Source organism: Syngnathus acus, chromosome 10 (genome assembly GCF_901709675.1).
Source record: "Syngnathus acus chromosome 10, fSynAcu1.2, whole genome shotgun sequence".
NCBI classification, from domain to species: Eukaryota; Metazoa; Chordata; class Actinopteri; order Syngnathiformes; family Syngnathidae; genus Syngnathus; species Syngnathus acus.
In genome coordinates, this window is record NC_051095.1 from 28130428 (window position 1) to 28148639 (window position 18212).

The window sequence follows — 18212 nt, forward strand, 5'->3', positions numbered from 1 at the left end:
ACATACCTTCCCCTGGAATCCTTCCATTAAAATGAGTGGCCCAAGGAAAAAAAAGTGGACACTGAGTGCCGAGTGTTTAAAAAAAGAGTGGACAATTTGGCTCGACTTACGTGTGTGAGCAGATGTTCAGCCACATGAACATCAACAAAGCCCCATCACAGACGATTCGGTGAACGATTCTTTTGAACAAAACTTTTAAGTGAACTGATTCTAAAGATTCAGTTCACTTAAAAGAACTGGAACGCACATCACTATTTTGAAATACACTGAAAGTTGTGCAAATTTTCGTTGAAGTGACTTGACCACTAACGAGCTTGAGAAACGTTAGCATTTCTCGCGTCATCCAGGCGAATCTTTCTCCTCTCCTCATGCTCACGGAAGCAATGGCTATAAGTTATCATTGTTTTGTAGGATAACTTCATTAGTTTATAAGAAGAATACTGTGGAAGAAACTAAGTGTTTTTGTTGTTTTCATTTGCAGTTTTACTAGGGTGACCAGATTTGGCTTTCTGAAAAAGAGGACACCTTTTTTTGGGGGGGGTGGGGGTTCATTTTTTTGAAGGTGGAGGGGGGTCATTTGTGTCATATGTTATGACACAAATGACATGGTGTCTGTATAGCAATTGCATTTATTGGCGCAAATAACACAAAACAAAATATATACAATAACAAAAACATACAAACGGATACAAGCGGCCGAAATGAGTTTTCTCATGTCCGGGCTCTCCCTTAGAGATAGGGTGAGAAGCTCGGTCATCCGGGAGAGACTCGGAGGAGAGTCGCTACTCCTCCACGTTGAGAGGAGCCAGATGAGGTGGCTCGGGCATCTCATCAGGATGCCTCCTGGACGCCTCCCAGGGAGGTGTTCCGGGCATGTCCCACCGGTAGGAGACCCCGGGGACGACCCAGGACGCACTGGAGAGTCTATGTCTCTCAGCTGGCCTGGGAACGCCTTGGGATCCCCCGGGATGAGCTGGATGAAGTGGCTGGGGAGAGGGAAGTCTGCGAGTCCCTCCTAAAGCTGCTGCCCCCGTGACCCGACCCCGGGTAAGCGGAAGAAGATGGATGGATGGATGGATGGATGGATGGATGGATGGATGGATGGATGGATGGATGGATGGATGGATGGATGGAACAAAAACACTAACAAAAACATATGTGTACACTGACATTTTTTTTAGTTTTATAGCGGTACAGTAAGTAAAAAAAGACAAAAGAGATACGGCCATCGGTGCAGCATTTGAAGAAAAAAAAGGGGTCCTTTTAAGTCCTCTTGCACGGTGCGTTGGGACCTTTATTTGCCACAGACACGTAAGTGCCCACCTTGCATGTCAAGCACTCAGCTTCATAAGGATCATGACCCTGGCGAAAGCATGGGGATTTTTTTAATCAACTCCTCCGTGAACGTGCATTTTAGTTTCGGCATTGCTTGTAAACACTCGGTGTAGACTGGCCAGGCGACCCTACTTTGTAGCAAAGTGACTAGATTTGAGGAGAAGGGCTTATTTACGACTGATACAGAAAAACCTGGAATTGAGTGAAGTGGAACGGAGTGGCATGGCGGCTCGGTGGGGCACTGGGTAGCACGTCTGCCTCACAGTTAGGGGGGTGCGGGTTCGATTCCCCCTCCGACCCTCCCTGTGTGGAGTTTGCATGTTCTCCCTGTGCCCGCGTGGGTTTTCTCCGGGCACTCCGGTTTCCTCCCACATCCCCAAAACATGCTTGATAGGGCAATTGAGCACTCCAAATTGCCCCTAGGTGTGAGTGCGAGTGTGGATGGTTGTTTGTCTCTGTGTGCCTTGCAATTTGGCTGCCAACCGGTTCAGGGTATACTGCCCGATGACTGCTGGGATAGGCTCCAGCATGCCCGCGACTCCCATGGGGACAAAGCGTTACAGAAAATGGATGATGGAACGGAGTGGCAATTCTATTGACAATGTACTGTTCATGTGTTATGCTTGAGGCAGTCCAACAAAATCCCGGACGATTTTTAAATACCCCCCCTGGACATTTTTTTAGGGCTCAAAACTAGGACATGTCCGGGAAAAAGAGGACATCTGGTCACCCTAGTTTTACTCTTTGTGTATTACACTGGAATGCGGAAATAAAGGGAGTAAGACGCTTTGAATCTTGGCTCAAGTGTTTTATACATGAGTTTGGCTTGCTGATGAACTGTGATAACGTACACAAAGTACATAACGCACAGGGAGATGACTGAGTTTCCTGACTGTGCATTGTTCTCTACCAGGCAGCAAGAGCATAAAAAAGACAGTCATGTGTGTTACACTGTTAGAGGTTAGTGCATACAGCATTGATTTAGTCGGCACATAACTGGGACCGTCAACATTAAAATGCAGAAAGCATCAGTCTCTTGATGCATAAAGCTATCATGCAGAACACACACGCACACGCACGTGCGCGCACACACGCACACAGAGAGAGAGCGAGAGCGAGACATGTTCTGAAAGGCACATTCACATTTGGCTCAGTTCATCCAGAACATTCATTGAGGGCTTTATCATTTTCCCTGCTCTCATACACCCTGACAATCACTGTGTATGTGTGTGCATACTATAGAATCATATTAATAGGAATATTTTGATTTATGAGCAGGTTATTAATTGCGGAAATGCTTTAAGTTATTCCCATTTTATGGGGTGGAAAGATAATAACCTAATAACTTTCCCCTTGCATATATGTGTGTTTGGGTGTGTGGCGGTAGGATGAGGGTTAAAGCTGCCATTCTGGATCATCAGCACTTCCTCAGAAGGAGTTTATTTTAAAATGTTAAATGTTTAAAAATTCCAAAATAAAAGTCTAACTATTGTTATGACTGTTACTTGCTATTGTGGTGTATTTCCATATACCACTATGATTATATCTATGCATGCCATGTAACAATCAGTAAATAAAACTCTATATGAAATATGAATCAGGTTGCATAAGGCCAATACGTCTATGTGGCACATGAAGTAGGTTGCACAAGACTAAAGTTCAAGCATGATGAGCGATCACGTGCCTCCTAAAAAGGGAAAGTGAATTGCGTGTCTTCTAAAAAGGAAAGTGGAGTACGTGCTTCCAAAAGAGGAATGTGGACATCTGGACGAGATCAAGAATGAGCAAGGATATGTATTTGCTGAAACCTTCATCATCCAGTCTATCCTCTGCACCTCCATCACTGTCTGGTTTGGATCGGCCACCAAACAAAACAAGCACAGACTGCAACGGACAATCAGGACTGCAGAAAAGATAATTGGAATCAACCTCCCATCTATCCAGGACTTGTACCTGTCCAGGACCAGGAAACGTGCAAGTAACATCTCTACAGACCCTTCTCACCCAGGTTGCAGTCTGTTCGAACTACTCACCTCCGGACGGCATTACAGAGCTCTGTACGCCAAAACCAGCAGACACAGAGACAGCTTCCTCCCCCAGGCTGTCGCTCTGATGAACTCACACCACTCTTAGAGTCTCAGATACATTGCTGTGCAATAACATCCTGCTCTAGAAGCTTTATTTTGAATTGTCTGTGTTATGTGTACTATGTGTCCACTCTGCATCGATTGCAGCCTGGTCATCCTAGAAGAGGGATCCTCCCATCTGTGGTCTCTTCTCAAGGTTTCTCATTTCCCCTAGTAGGAGTTTTGAGTTTTTCCTTGCCCTCCTGGGAGTATAACATCAGGGGATGTTTGAGAATATTTGTCAATTTTCGCACGTCGTCCTGAGTGTTGTTAGTCACCTAAATGTTGAACAGAGGCTGAGATGTACGGAAGTCAAATTCCTTGTTTGGCATGCTCAAACATGGCCAATTAAAATTCTTGAATCTTGAATCTTAAGTTGGGCAGATCACTGAGAGGCACAGGGGCGCGGCAATTTTTGGGCGTGAGAAGACTCCCGCAGGCACGTATTCTGATCCTAATGTTAGTTTTTTCCATTTGTTACTGCTTATTGTCTTTGTTGCTTTGCCTTTGATGACTTGTAACTTGTCGCACTTTTTGGTTTTCTTTTGTGGTGCCATTTTGAGTGGCAGCCTTTTCTAGAAGCCTATTGAGTTGTGCTCATGTCATCAGTATTTATATACCCACTCTGCGGTATGAATGCTGCTGGAAAATCTAATTTCCCCCGGGGATTAATAAAGTATCTGTCTGCCTGCCTGCCCGCCCTCCCTAACTTCTTCCGCTTTTCGGCTTTTACCCACAGGGGTCACCACAGCCCTGCCCCCACCCTCATCCACATCAGATCCCAGCACCCCTCCACTCACTGTAGAGGAGCAGGAGGTGAGGCGTGTGCTCCAGGCAGTCAACCCCAGGAAGGCTCCCGGTCCAGACGGAGTACCTGGCAAAGTGCTCAGAGCCTGCGCCCACCAGCTGTCCTAGGTATCCTGCAGGATCTTCAACCTCTCGCTGGCCCAAGCAGTCATCCCCATCTCTGAAGTCAGCCACAATAATCCCCATACCGAAAATGTCACCCCCAACCAGCCTCAACGACTACCGCCCTGTTGCCCTCACCCTGGTAATAATGAAGTGTTTTGAGAGACTGGTTCTCCAGCACATCAAGGACTCCCTACCCCCCACACTTGACTCCCACCAGTTCGCATACCGGGCGAACAGATCCACGGAGGACGCCATCACCATAGATCTGCATGCTGTGTTGAGTCACCTGGAACAGCAGCAGAGCTATGCGAGAATGCTCTTTGTGGACTACAGCTCGGCTTTCAACACAATCATCCCGGACATTCTGGTCACAAAGCTGGACACTCTGGGCCTCCCCCCTCTCACATGCACCTGAATTAAGGACTTCTTGACCAACAGGCCCCAGATGGTGAGACTTGGCCCCCACCTTTCCTCTACACGCACACTGAGCACTGGTTCACCATAGGGCTGCGTGCTGAGCCCCCTCTTCTACTGTCTCTATACCTACGACTGCAGTCCGGACCACGGCGACAACATGATTGTCAAATTTGCTGATGACACCACAGTGGTCGGGCTGATCTCGAATGGTGATGAGACAGCCTATAGGGAGGAGGTCCAGAAGCTCACGACCTGGTGCTCCGCAAATAACCTGGCTCTGAACACCACAAAGACAAAGGAGATCATCGTGGACTTCAGGAGGAAAAAAAGGGATCCCCCTCCCCTCTACATCAACAGCGGGAGTGTGGAGAGGGTCCACGACATCAGATTCCTGAGAGTCCAGATCTCCGATGACCTCTCCTGGACACGCAACACCTCAGCTGTCATCAAGAAGGCTCAGCACCGTCTACACTTCCTGAGAGTCCTCAGGAAGAACAGTACGGACTGGAGGCTTCTGCTGGCCTTCTACCGCTCCTCCATTGAAAGCCTGCTGACGTACTGCCTGACCACCTGGTACGGGAGCTGCACTGCTGCTGATAAAGGGAGGATACAGAGGACAGTCAAAGCAGCGCAGAGGATCATCGGCTGCCCTCTCCCCTCCCTGACAGACATATTCAACACCCGATGCGTCAGCAGAGCTCGCAATATCATCAAGGACAACACACATCCCGCCTCCCAGCTGTTTGAGCTGCTTCCTTCTGTGAAGCGCAACAGATGCATCAGCACAAGGACTACTAGACTGAAAAACCATTTCTTCCCGAGAGCCATCACCACACTGAACTCTGAGAGGAAACAACACCAGCTATAATACATTACCAATGCACCTTTATACTAACACTGTCACTGCTGCTGTCAACACTACGTGCAATAACTATTTCTTATTTACTTCCTATACAAACCTCATTCGTGTTTATGTAATTAGCCACATTGTATATACTGTGAATAAGATTCTTTCACTTTTATTCTTTATGCTTCCTTTATACTTCTTAATTTTTGTAATGTTTAATCTTTGGGATTTCTTTTTTTTCATTCTTATTGCACTGGAAAGGGACAATTTTGTTGTACAATTGATTGTAAAATGACAATAACGGGCATTCTATTCTATTCTATTCTATTCTATTTATCTACACTGTAGTTGCACTCCAAACCTGCAGAGGGAAATCACAAAACCAAAGCTGGTGGAACCAAAATCCTAGGAAAAGTTATAAAAGGGACCACATTCACTTGTGCAACCACTTGAACACACATGGCACAAAATGTTTGTGAGTAGCTCAGGTAGCCCTCTCAACTGCTCCTGGAAACGGGAGTCGCTGATGGTGTCGGGGTACACTTGCCTGTCTTGTGTGCTCGTGTAGGATATGGCTCTTTGCGGTAACACAGTAAAAAATGTGGCTCTTAGTCTCTGACTGGTTGGCGGGGGGTTAGTTCATGTGCGCTTATGTGTATGATATGGCTCCAATGCGGTAACACAGTAAAGAATGTGGCTCTTAGTCTCTAACTGGTTGACCACCCCTGGTGTAGACTATCGTGAACTTAATCGCAAGTCAGTACCAGACAGACACACTACGTATTACCAGGATACAAGACAAGCTAGATACCCTGACTGGTAGTTCATGGTTTGTTGCTGGATCAGGGGAAAGCATATCACCAAGGGTTTTTGGATGAAGAAATGATGTGGAGTGACACAGATTATTCGATAAACTTGTTATTTATGTTATAGTTATTTGACATATAGTTTATTTAGAGTAGCATTGTGTATGTTGTTAGACTTCAGCAGTTTCCGATTTTCTAGGGAGGCCGTGAAGGCAGCAGGGGGGGAGCGGAAGAGCGATCCAGGGCGCTTGCGTGTGTTGGCTCACATGTTGAGCTCTTGATTTGTGAAATAAAGTGCCGGTTACCAAACCCACGTCTTGCCTGGTACTTTGGTAACGCTACAATATAGTTATATACGTAGATCTGTGGAATAATTGGAGCTGCCAGCTGACAACGAGGCTGATGTCAGCGGCGCACGTAGGTCCGGAATCGACAGCTGTTTTTTGTTTTTTTTGGCACAGAGCATGAATATTCCGGTGGATTTAATGATATGGAGTGACACGGATGGTTCGTTAAAATTGTTACATAGTATATATTACATTTAGTTGATATATCTAGTCTGACGTCAGCGGCGCACGTAGTTCCGGTGTCAACAGCTGTGTTGTTTTTTTCAAGTGACACGGAAGACGAAGATTCTGATGGATTTTTTGATTTGGAGTGACACGGACGGTTTGATAAAATTGTTGTTTATATTATTATTTCATACATAGTTTATATATCGTTATATGGGCCTGTAGAAAATTTTGAACTGCAACGCGCCACTGACGTCGGACTTGTTTACATAAAGGTCAAACTCGATCGATGGCTTTAATGATTTGGAGTGACACAGATGGTTTGATAAAGGTGTTATTTATGTTATAGTTATTTGAATAACTGTTATTGTTACACCAGGCCCGTTCTCAGCTTCTCGTTTGTGTTTATGTCACGTTAGCATATCATTTAGCATGTTGTTGCTCGTTCATGTCTGTTCTTGGTGTTGGATTTTGTCGAATAAATTCCCCCCAAAATGCGACTTATACTTCGGAGCAACTTATACATGTTTTTTTTTCCACTTTATTGTGGATTTTATGGCTGATGCGACGTATATTCCTGAGCGACTTTTGGTCTGAAAAATACGGTACTTCGTGGGAGGTGTTCCGTCAAAAGCATGTAAATTAACATTTATAAGTTGCAACCAGCGGCATGGTGGGACACTAGCCTGTCCGCCTCACAGTTAAGAGGGTGCGAGTTCGATTCCATCTCTGGGCCTCCCTGTGTGGAGTTTGCATGTTCTCCCCGTGCCCGCGTGGGTTTCCTCCAGGCACTCCGGTTTCCTCCTACATCCCAAAAACATGCTTGATTGAGCACTCCAAATTGTCCCTAGGGCAGGGGTGGGCAAACCTTTTGACTTGCGGGCTGAATTGAGTTCTAAATTTTGACCAGGGGGCCGAACCAGGAGCAGATGGATGTAGTGTTTGTGTGAAGTACCCGTATTGGCCCGAATATGAGACGACCCTGATTATAAGACGACCCCCTCTTTTTCAAGACTCAAGTTTGAAAAAAGACTTTTGAACACCAAATTTAATTTTCACACAGAAAATAATTACAGTACATCTGAAACAAATGATTATAAAATATATTCGAGAGAAAAAGCATGTTATTTTGCCTCATTCAAATCATGCAAAAACTCTCTATCACATCTTAATATCTGAACATTTAAATATGTAAACTAAAGTGCAATCACGTTTGTAAATGAACGGCTTCTGTTTTTTGAAATGTAAATAAACCAATCGACTGTGATAAAACAACAAAATTGCAATTAACCATCAAAGTGAAGTCTAACTGTAACTGTAGTCTTGAAACAAATCTGAATAAGGAAAAACATTGTAATAAAATAATGCAAACTGGTCTAAACTTGAGAGTAGCTGAGATCTCTCTCTCTCTTCTTCGTGACAGGGGTTTGCTTTTGCCTAGGGCAGCAGTGGCCAACCCGCGGCTCGCGAGCCGCATGCGGCTCTTTGGCTGGTTTCATGCGGCTCTTCAGGAGATTTCACATGACAAGCGTCAAAATGCTTGGCTGGCGCTGCCATTTATTCCCCCTAGGTGGCGGTGGTGCGCTGACCAGTTGAATCGGTTTGAGTTGAAAAGAAGAAGAAGAATGACGTACTGATGACAAATGCGCGCGTTCATTTGAGTTGTAAATAATTTGTTTCAAGTTCGCTCTCAAAATGGCAGGGAAAAAAAGCACAGCCAAACGAAAATATGAAGAAGAACACAGGACGTTTTTAACAGAGTGGGAGAGTTTATATTTTTTTGTTGAACGTAATGGCAAGCCATTCTGCCTTATATGTCAGGCATCATTAGCGCATTCCAAAGCTTCAAATCTTCAGCGTCACTTCAGCTCAGTCCATCCTAATATCGACCAGGAATTTCCAAAAGGGACTGAACTTCGCAAGCACAGGTTGGTCACTTTGAAAAGTCAGGCAGAAAAGCAATGCATTTTTTCCAAAAATTTACAAACCACAAGCCACAAATAAAGGAGGACTTGTAGACGGCGGGCCGAACGCAGTTTAAGTGAACTTGATTAATCTGCATCGAGGGAGTAAACATTTCTTTGTGTGTGATATCTAGTTATCATATTAAGTCAAAAACAATTTGTTGGGAGCCAATTTTTGGTCATCCTTTTTCACAATCTTACATTTTAATGAAATGTTTTCTCATGCATATCGTTGGACACCTCTAGCTGATAAACCAATGACAATTCGCATCCGGGGTTTAAGGACCCCCCCTCCCCCCCAAATGTAAACAAGATGGAACTGCATCCTGTCTGCATTGCATCGGAAGACAGTAAATACAATTCTAATAAAACTTTCAAGACTATGATCCAACTTGTGTAGTGTTTTCATAAAATTTTACTAAGATAGTTGAACCCTAGCATATTTCCTCTTGTATTTCGCAAACTGTATTCAGCCATGCTGACGTTACCGACCTCGCTTGCAATTAACTTAGATGGCTAACGTTAACGTGATATTATCGTAAGTGCTTGTAACATTACTAGGTGGCGTATTTATTTATTTAGGTATTTACAGTGGGACGCATTGAAGATGGTGTTAGAGTGGTGCTCACTCTAACTTATTTTTGCAAGAACCACACGGGAGACAGTATGCCCTTTTTAAGCACTTGCAAGTGGAGAGTCATTCGTCGCTGTGCGATGATCGAATGAGGTCTGACTCAGGCCTCTTGCAAGAGCATTTTTATTGAGAGAAACAGGCTGGGGGTGAGAGTGGAGGTGAGAGTGGACAGGATGGGGTTGAAGCCCCTGACCTCTGGTCAAAGCATAGCAGGGGGTGTTTTACGACGTTGTGTAAACAGAACAAGTTTGATTGCTTCCTCTGCATCTGGTCAATCAGCTCAAAAGAGCTTAGCACTTTGTTCTACTACTTTTGTTAAGACAGGACAAGCTCGGTTAATTATTACAGGTTACATTCCAACATAAGCATAGGATCAAACTAATCTATCAACCCTAACATATCCCTCCTGTTTATCATATGATTATGTCACCCCAATCAACAAATACAAGCAAGAAATATAATGAAGAAAGAAGAATAGTAAAAATAATAATAAAAAAGATCAATAAAAAACACAGAAACAGTACATCATTGTTTCCATCACTTGCGAGGCATTTTCGATGGTCAAATCATCAAGTTTCTGTAAAACATGCTCGGCTAAACAGCATCTACACAATCCACGTTTTGCAGCACATTATAATCATCACATCCGTCATGTCTGAGAAGTTGTATATGTACTTGTGCTACGGTAGAAGACACAACCCTTGTCACAGCAGACTTCAAACATGGGATAACACAGGTCGTAAACAAGCACAATGTTGGATTTTGGTCCACAATTTAGGGAGCGCTATCTGCGCCTCACGGCAAAAGCCATTGCCAATCACCTGTTATCCAATTCACTCACTGCGTGCTCGTTTAATTTCTTCAGATTTAGGAAAATGCAAAGACACTGAAGCAGAAATTAAACATACACAGGTTGGTTGAGTTCAATCATAATTCTTGTTAAGAAAGCTCTGTTTTCAGGAAAGTACAATACAGCGCTGGGCCCTTCAAGAGCAGAAAGTCTCCATTCAGAAAAGGCAACGTTCAAGGTTCTTTGGTCTGCTTATATTCAGTTGCTCATGCCGGTGTGGGGCGAGTTTGATGGGTGATGAGTCGTTGGGGTGGGGCGAGTTCGCAGTAGAGTTTGATTCCATGGGAGTGGGTGCTGGTATGGACGATTCGGTGTGTGTGTGGGGGCTGCCGTCTTCCATCCTGTCTTTCGGCCTTGGGGATCATCTTTGGCCGAGTCCTTGGCTGTCTCCTTCTGGCACCAGCTGGTTTTATCTCCAAGTGACCTTCCTGTAAACATTCTGCTCCATTCCTACACTGTCACACCTCATCCATTCGTCATTCTTTCAATTTTGTCATTTTGTACGGAATTATGTGAGCTTTTGGCTGTGACATCATCAATTTATTAATGTTCCCTGACGATGCAAAGTTTGTTCTTTTGATACTCCATGTCTTTGCTTACATCATTACATTCTTAGTTTAATCATGCTTCCGCACGTATCTCTTCTTTGTTAAGCAAAATATTTCCCTCTGTGCAGAGCGTTCAGTAGTAATCGAAAAGCTGGCGTCTCACATTTAGGCGACATATGACGTTTAGTCAAAACACAAGATATAATCAAGTACTGAACGGTCAAGACGACTCTGGCCGTGTCCATGATTTAGAGAACAAACATCAGGCATGCATTACACAGTTCCTTAAGGGTCATTCAGCTATTTAAGCAACATATCAAAAGACATTTATTTTGCAGTGCACAGAAATACATATTGAATCGTGAAGTTGTAGCAACCTCTGTTATTATCTTATATCAGCGTATCTGTTATTGTGGCTAGGCGGGTTTTGTGTCTTTTGACCCTATTCCTTCAACAACAATACCAGCACAGCAAGCACAGGAACCGCAAGTTTCAACAGCAACTGCCACCAAGCGCCAGAGAATAGCCATGAAAAGAAATCCCATTGATGTGGGATTTTATCCTCCGACATGGCCTGCTGTAAATTCCTCAGTGAGTTCATGGCATCCTTGATGTGCGTGTCGTTATCTCCTGGAATGTATGTGCAACAGGAAGTCCCAATGATGTGGCACACACCACCTTGTGCGGCCGTCATCGAGTCCAGAACCATCCTGTTTTGCAAGACCATCAGTCTAATAGCCTGAATCTCTCTGTTTTGTCCATCGTTGACTTGCAGTGAGAGATTCACAAATGATTGAAAACGATAGTTCAGTGACTAGATGTAGAGTGATTGTTTTCCAACTCCGATCCAAGGAAAAAACGCATGAACAACTTTGTCTCCGACGGACCGTACTTTATGGTCGTCTGGAACATTCGCACCCCAGACAGGGTCATGAGGGTCGAAGGTTGCAACAGCCCTGCGTCGACGTCCAGAAGAGTTGTGTGCTGTCGTCAGCTGATGATGTTGTATCCTGTAGGTGTGGTCTGTCACCCACACTGGTGCGCACACTCATGTCCAGTTGGCGGGCAGCCTCGGATAAACCTTGTGACCACAAAGCCACCAGCCATTCTGTATGAAGTATGTTCCGTTTGATGGTGCAGCCATGTTGGTCGGAGAGCCCTCACCACTTGAAATGGCTCTCTTATCCTGACACTCAGCGGTGATGTCCAAAGCTCCCATCCAGTTTCCTCCTGGAGAGCAGTCGCTGTCAATGCATTTGTGGGTCTCATTTCCTTGGATGTAACACGTGTAGTTCACTCCAGCTGGTCTCTCTGTGTAGGCCACTTGCGGCAATGTTCGTCCTTTAACAGTCACATTGAGATTTGTTCAGAAAAGCTGATCACAGGTACCTTCCGCAAGTCCAGGGTGGAAAGGGTCGGCATCACTGACTGCGACAGTACGGTGTTGATATCCAACTCCACCCATAGATGCCATACATTTCGCTTCAGTGACATTCATTGCTCTGGCCTCCAAGTGAACTTGTGTGGAGGAAGGGGGGAGTTTGTGTGTGAGCACTCACAGTGAAATTTACATACATACCGTTGGTTTACATACCAAGCGTTGGTTTCGTATGGGTTCCTGAGGTCCCATGACCAGTCCTCAAAGTGTTGACCATCGTTTTCCACGGTCAACATTGTCACTTGGTCTGTTCAGATGAGTCCATAGACTAGGGGTGTCCAAACTTTTTGCAAGGAGGGCCATATTTAGTAACGTGAAGGGGCCCGGGGGCCAATATCTCCCGGGGAGGGGGGGGGGGGTGCTAGTGGGACGTCCAACGCTGCGCGTTCCCTTCTCTTCCGGGGGGGGTGCTAGTGGGACGTACAACGCTGCGCGTTCCCTTCTCTTCCGGGGGGGGGGTAATCGGACGTCAAGCGCTTTGTGTGGCGGGCTCCATCTAGTGTGGAAACTGAGAAGTGCTCAAGCTGTTGTGCGGGCCACATTCAATTATGTTTTCAGAATTTGTTGCGGGCCAATAAAAACTGGACCGCGGGCCGCAGTTGGCCCGCGGGCCGTAGTTTGGACACCCCTACCATAGACCATAGCACGCTCCAACCACAACGCAGCAGAGGATCCACCTGGCACGTGGAGCCCCGTTGCTACTAGGATGACAGGGACACCGAGACATACCCTCGCCTAGCGGAGTGGGGATCGTTGTTCGCTTCACCAACATTGAGACGCCCCACCCTAAACGATGAGGCCCCTTTGTAGTCAGACTTCCCTACCACTCCGAAATGAGGGGTCCAGCACTCCCTGTAGCTTGCAGTGGCTGAGGTGAATCCAGCTGGGCCGTTCAGCGATTTTCACTGCGCTGGGGGTAGTCAGCAAGACTTGGAATGGTCCCTCCCACCGTGGGCTGGCCCAGTTCTTTCTTTTGATGACCTTAATGTAGACCCAGTCTCCTGGCTTGATGGGGTTGTTGACCTGTGAGGATGAAAGATCAGGCGGCCGTAAATTTGCATTTGACACATCTGTCAGTCTGAGCGTTCTGATCATGTAATCTGCCAAGGACTGTTCCTCATCTGCCTTTTGTAAATCTGCAGGGAACTCAGGTAGTCTATATGGTCTCCCGTGGATGATTTCAAAAGGTGTTAACCCTTCTGAAGTGGGAGTGGTTCTCATATAGAGCTTCACTAAGTCTAGACACTCTGGCCAAGATCTGCCTGTTGTTTCCATGCATTTTTTCAACCTGCTTTTGATAGTGGCGTTTGCGCGTTCAACCAAGCCAGCACTCAAAGGGTGCCAAGCGCAGTGGTTTTTTAACGTTATCCCAAGGTGTACAGCCATGTTATGTACAACTTGGTTCACAAAGTGTGGACCATTGTCACTGTAAATGATTGATCGAATATTGAATATTTATTGATCCCCAGGGGTGGGGAAATTCAAATTTGGGGGATGCCATGAGTCGGTATGATGGCTTTGCAGATGGCTTCTGCCACTGTTAAGGCATCTGCACGTTTAGATGGAACTATTTCCACCCATTTGGAAAATGCATCAATCATCACTAGGCAGTATTTGTGAGGTCCACTTTGTGTGAGTTCAATAAAATCCATATGCATGATTTGAAATGGGTAAGACGGTTTTGGAAATGACACAAACAGGACATGCTTTACAATTTTTTTTAACTAAGCATCGAAACCAAAGGTAGTGAATTGTTGATGTATGATGGACCTCATCCCTCCTGTCGACACATGGCAAGGCCCATGCGTCGCAATTGCCGCTGCCTTAAAAAGTGATTTTGGTAAAACAGGTTTGTCATTGATGCGGTGGATATTATCTGTATCCAGTATTGCACCTTTTGTTGTCCACATTCGTTTTTCCACCATTGGAGCATTGCTTTGCATGTCTGTCAGTATAGTTTTATCTATGAGCTGCGTGTCCTACGAATCTATTTAAAAAAATTCATGGCCATGTTTCCCTGCTGCTGCTTCTTTAGCAATTTTGTCTGCTAATCTGTTTCCATTTGAGACTTCATCTGTGCCTGTGGTGTGAGCAGCACATTTACACACAGCTAGTATAGCAGGTAAATGAATGGCCTGCAACAAGTCTTTTAACAAGGAGGCATGGGTAACCGGCTTACCGGTTGATGTTGTCATCCCTCCGCGCTCCCATTGTTTTGCAAAATAGAACAGAGTAGAAAACGGATACTGACTGTCTGTGTATACAGTGACTTCCTTATCTTCCGCTAATTGACAAGCTCTTGTTAGTGCAATTAGCTCAGCAGCCTGCGCTGACCTGTTGTATGGAAGCTTCTCTGCTTCAACAATCTGGTTTGGCAATTTCACAATTGCATAACCACTTTGATTGTTTCCTTTAGGATCCTTTGAACATGATCCATCCACAAACCACTTTTCCCCTTTGTCAAGTGGTGTGTCACTTAAATCTTGTCTGGGCAGCTGTAGATGTTCTGTAGCATCCAAACAGTTATGTGGGGTTCCATCCCCTGGCAACGGGATCAACGTTGCTGGGTTAAGGACTGTGCACCTCTTTATCACAATGTGTGGTTGTGACAGAAGTGTAGCAGTGTAGGATAGGTGTCTGGCAGGTGACAAAAAGTTCATTTTGCTTTGCAGTAGCAACACAGCATGTGGAACTAGCAGCTCCATTTTGTGAAAGAGCACCACATCTGCAGATTGTCTCACTGCAAGCGCTGCCGCGCATACTGCTTGGACACAGTCTGGCAAGGATTGACCCACTGGATCCAATTTTTTTTAAATAAAATGCAATTGGTCTTAGTTTGCTGCCATGACTCTGCAGCAACACTGAGGTCATAAAACCATTCCTGCAGTCTGCTGTTTGCACAAAGGTTTTATTGTAGTCTGGCAAGATAAGGGTTGTAGTTTTCATCAGAGCCTGTTTCAGCACTACAAAAGCATCATCTGCTACTGGTGTCCACATTATTTTTTCTGTCATTGCCATGGGGACTCCATGCACAATATTCAGCAGCGGTTGCGTCTTTTCCGCATAATGCGGGATCCATGCTCTGCAGTAATTGCAGAGCCCCAAAAATGACATAATTTGTTTTTTTGTCTGGTTTCGGTGCATCTGCAATGATCTGCTTTCTGGTTTTCGGTATCTGTCTTCCATAAGCTGTCAACGTGTGACCTAAAGAGTTCACTTCCTGTCTGACCCATTGTAGTTTGTTCCTGCTCACTTTATTCCCTGTTTTTCAGAGATAGTGTAACAAAGCTAAGGAGTCTTCCTTGCAAGCAGCTTCAGTTTCAGAGGCTATCAGGAGATCATCTACATAAACTAGAAGTTGGCTTTTGTTTGACATTTGAAAATCAGCCAAACAGGCCATGATAGCTTGAATGAAAATAGTTGGACTATCAGCAAATCCCTGTGGCAATCTGGTGTACGTATAACTTTGTCCTTTAAAGGTAAATGCAAACCAAAACTGTGAGTCTGGGTGGATTGGCACTGAGAAAAATGCATTCCTAAGATCAATTACTGTGAAAAACTTCTGGTTAGGTTTCAAAGTGTTTAGAAGTGTGTGTGGGTCAGGCACATTAGGTGTTCTTGTCTGCACTGCTTCATTTACTGCTCGTAAATCTTGTATCATTCGCCAATCAATTTTATTGGCCTTTCGAACTGGAAAAATAGGTGTGTTGCAAGGAGAATCCGAGCACTTCCTAATGATTCCTCCTGACAAAAGATCATTTATAACAGGGGCAATCCCATTTATTGCCTCCTGTTTTAAAGGATATTGCTTAACTCTTGGACGCCACTCTGATCTTGGTTTGATCTGCACTGGGGGAATGGACGTTAAAAGTCCTACATCAGATGGGCCCTTTGTCCAGAGTTTTTCAGGAAGCTCAGCCAATTCCCTCTCCTCCATCTCAGTCAAACAAACATTAACTAGTCAGGGGAGCACATAAGTGCATGCCCTTCCAAAAGCCACTTTACACACTGTTTGCTTCCACATGTCACAACTGGTACTGTAGCTCCACCCATCACCTTTGTCCTCATAATCAGTGACAGATCCAGCAAGTTTAATTCGGCAACCCACATCTGCCCATGTTATACTGTAAGGTTTAAACAATGAAATGTGGGGTACAGCCGACAACTTGTATTTGTCTTTCTGAGGAGCAGGCAGGAGCACAGCAGCAGCTGCAAATGACCTGCGATCAGTGTACAGAGCAGTGATTGTTAAAGTTACTTCTGTGTCACTGAGAAAACGGGATGTGGCTCTTTGCGGTACACAGTAAAGAAATTTGGCTCTTAGTCTCTGACTGGTTGGCCACCCCTGATCTAGGTCATCATCATCATCGTCTAGATGAAATACATCAGAACTTTTGCCTTTTTTGATCACTTTTTCAGCATGTCTGGCCCACTGCATGGTTGTTGTAACACTAGCAGTGTCCACTTCCACCAAGTGTTTCCTCACCCAGTTGCCTATTTCAGGGCGGAAACCAGTGAGGAGTTCATTTTTAAGCTGTTGCTGATAAGCACTCTCAGCTGCATCATTGAATGGGATGCCACTATGCACCCTGAATTATTTTTCAAATCTTAAGCGAAAATCATCAGTATCTTCCCCAGGCTTCTGTTTTATTCCTGCCAAATGACCATAATCCGCTTGTCTTTGAAATATAGTTCTCACTCTTTGCACAAGATCATTCCATTGTGCTGCATACTCCCCTCCCAATTGATTTCCCTCAACGGGATAGGGGAAAGGCCCTTGGTTATTTCTACCTGTATAATTCCCTCTAACCTTTGCCCAGTCTTTTCCCAAAGAAGACATTGCAGCTTCTCCTGCCTCATGCCCATTTAATCTGCAGGAATGTATGATTCCAGCCATGTCTTCTGCCCATTTATCTGGGTCTTCAGCAACAGGGGTAACCCCTTTAACCGCTTTTCTTGCCTCCTCCAAAGTCCATGGCCGAAAAACATATGTATGTGGAGGGTGGCCTTCCCCTACAATAGGGTTTGGCACCTGTATCATTGGGCACACATCAACATTGTCTAAATTTTGGGAAAATCGAGCAGCAGTGGTCAAACCTCTTGTTTGTACAGGACTTCTAATAATATGACCCTGACTTTTTTTGCTATTGTATGGGGGAGGGTGCAGGTCTGTTAAATTTGGATACAAGTTTTGCATAGGAGCGGAAGGCCCCTCTTGCTCCTCTGCTTGAGCTGCGCCTTGAGCTGCGCCTTGAGCAACGGCCTGAGCAACGGCCGGGACAGCGCGCCTGTGCACTGTGGCCTCATTGTCTTCCGGCTTGACAAACATAGTCGCAGCCTCATCACTTTGGATTTGTTCTCTTCTCTCTTGTGAAGCTTTCAACCACACTCTTACACAATTCAATTCTCTCTCTTTTCTTTCCTTTTTCAGTCCCTTTGTCTTCCGAGCCACACTCTCCTCCAAAACATCAACCACTATCTTCCACATTTTAACTTTCAACTTCCCTTCTACTCCATACTTTTTCTTCCACTTCGGCATGTATTGCATACAATTAAGAAATCTACCCGCCATGTACTTCTCATCTCCTTCAGGAGCTAGAGATTTACCGTTTTTATTTCCCATCTTAATTTGGTATTTTAGGTTTATACAATTTTTTCTAAATTTTTCTTTCTTTGAGGATCCTCAATGCAGGTTTAAATTGACCTTTCAACAAATTCTCTTTGTAGCCAATTTATCCTACCAGTCACACTCTCAACCACACAAGTTTCTTATCCCTGCCTACGCGAAGTCCTCTTTAAAAAAAGAGCTGCTTCATCCGGAGG

At 45.0% G+C, this 18212-nt stretch overlaps 1 long non-coding RNA gene across 1 annotated transcript; it reads left to right on the top strand.

Annotated features, from left to right (window-relative positions):
• The first annotated feature begins 1923 nt into the window (after window positions 1-1923).
• On the top strand, window positions 1924-15096 carry LOC119129572. Its single transcript, XR_005099268.1, has 3 exons — window positions 1924-2069; window positions 14500-14502; window positions 15086-15096. It is a non-coding gene; the product is annotated as an uncharacterized LOC119129572 (long non-coding RNA).
• Window positions 15097-18212: the final 3116 nt, after the last annotated feature.